The sequence below is a fragment of the Crocuta crocuta genome, unplaced genomic scaffold (assembly GCF_008692635.1).
Source record: "Crocuta crocuta isolate KB4526 unplaced genomic scaffold, BGI_CrCroc_1.0 scaffold415, whole genome shotgun sequence".
NCBI classification, from domain to species: Eukaryota; Metazoa; Chordata; class Mammalia; order Carnivora; family Hyaenidae; genus Crocuta; species Crocuta crocuta.
In genome coordinates this window covers 62,917-63,996 of record NW_027531525.1, presented here as the reverse complement: position 1 = coordinate 63,996, position 1,080 = coordinate 62,917, and positions in this window count along the sequence as shown.

Here is a 1,080-nt window from a genome sequence, read left to right as displayed (position 1 = left end):
GCCCAAGGATTGGCAAGGCTGTCCGTACCTAGAGATGGGGGTGGAGGACTGTAGCCAAGAAGAGTTTTCTGAACCCATTGGCATGGCTCCTTACTGGGGATGGCCAGATGCCACTAGAGATAAAAATATTCCTGTTCGGTTATGTCATCGTGCATTTATATGTTGACATTCCGATTCTGATTTGGCTTAAAGAAGAGAATGTGCTGGACGTGAGTCCAAGCGACAGTCAGGTTTCTCGTGGTAAATTAATACGTACCAGGTGTGGCTTTACATTTCAGTAAATCGGAAACTTCGTGGGCACGAGCAGGTCTTTCCAGGAGGCAGCTTTGAAGACTGAAACCCATGTCCCTGTGAGACGTGACCTAAGTACGGCCATTTTGTTAAATCGAGGCAGGTCGGCCATCTCAGAAGAAGTTCCTTGCACGTCTTATTTCTAAACCTTTGAACCTGGGCCAAATCGCTAGTATGCCAGGATGAGAAAATCCTCTTTGAAAGAACCTGAGAAAAGGGAATTTTCGCCTGATGACTGCCTCTCCCGACCAGTCAAGGAAGTAGAGATCAAGGCCAGCTCATCAGCACCAATGAACTTCTTTCTAAAAAACTTACCTAATTTTCCTCTTTTTCCTCCCCTCCCTGAGTCCATTTCTTGTAATTGGGACACAATTTGGGGTTTCAACCTAAACTATGTGCCCTGAATTGCAATTCTTCGATGTGAAATAAACACTTTGCCTTTTGAACGAGTTTCTTGTTTTTAGACAGACATTCCTGTCCATGGTAAATTCAACACTGCGAACGCCACCTGTGAGCTCTCTTCACGTAACATATTCCAGAATTCCAAACCCCTACGTTTGGCAAAGTAGAATCACACACGATTGGATCTGAAGTTCAGGGAGCTGATGCAGCCTCTAGTCCAAGCCCATTATTTTCCAGATGTGAAAACTGAGGTTCAGAGAGGCAGAGAACTTGAGCTCATGGCTTGCTTATAGAAGCAAGAACCCAGGTCAGAGCCTCTGGTCGGCGCACCATCCAGAATATCCCAGACCCTTCCCTACCAGGGAGAGACACATCCAGTATGTATAT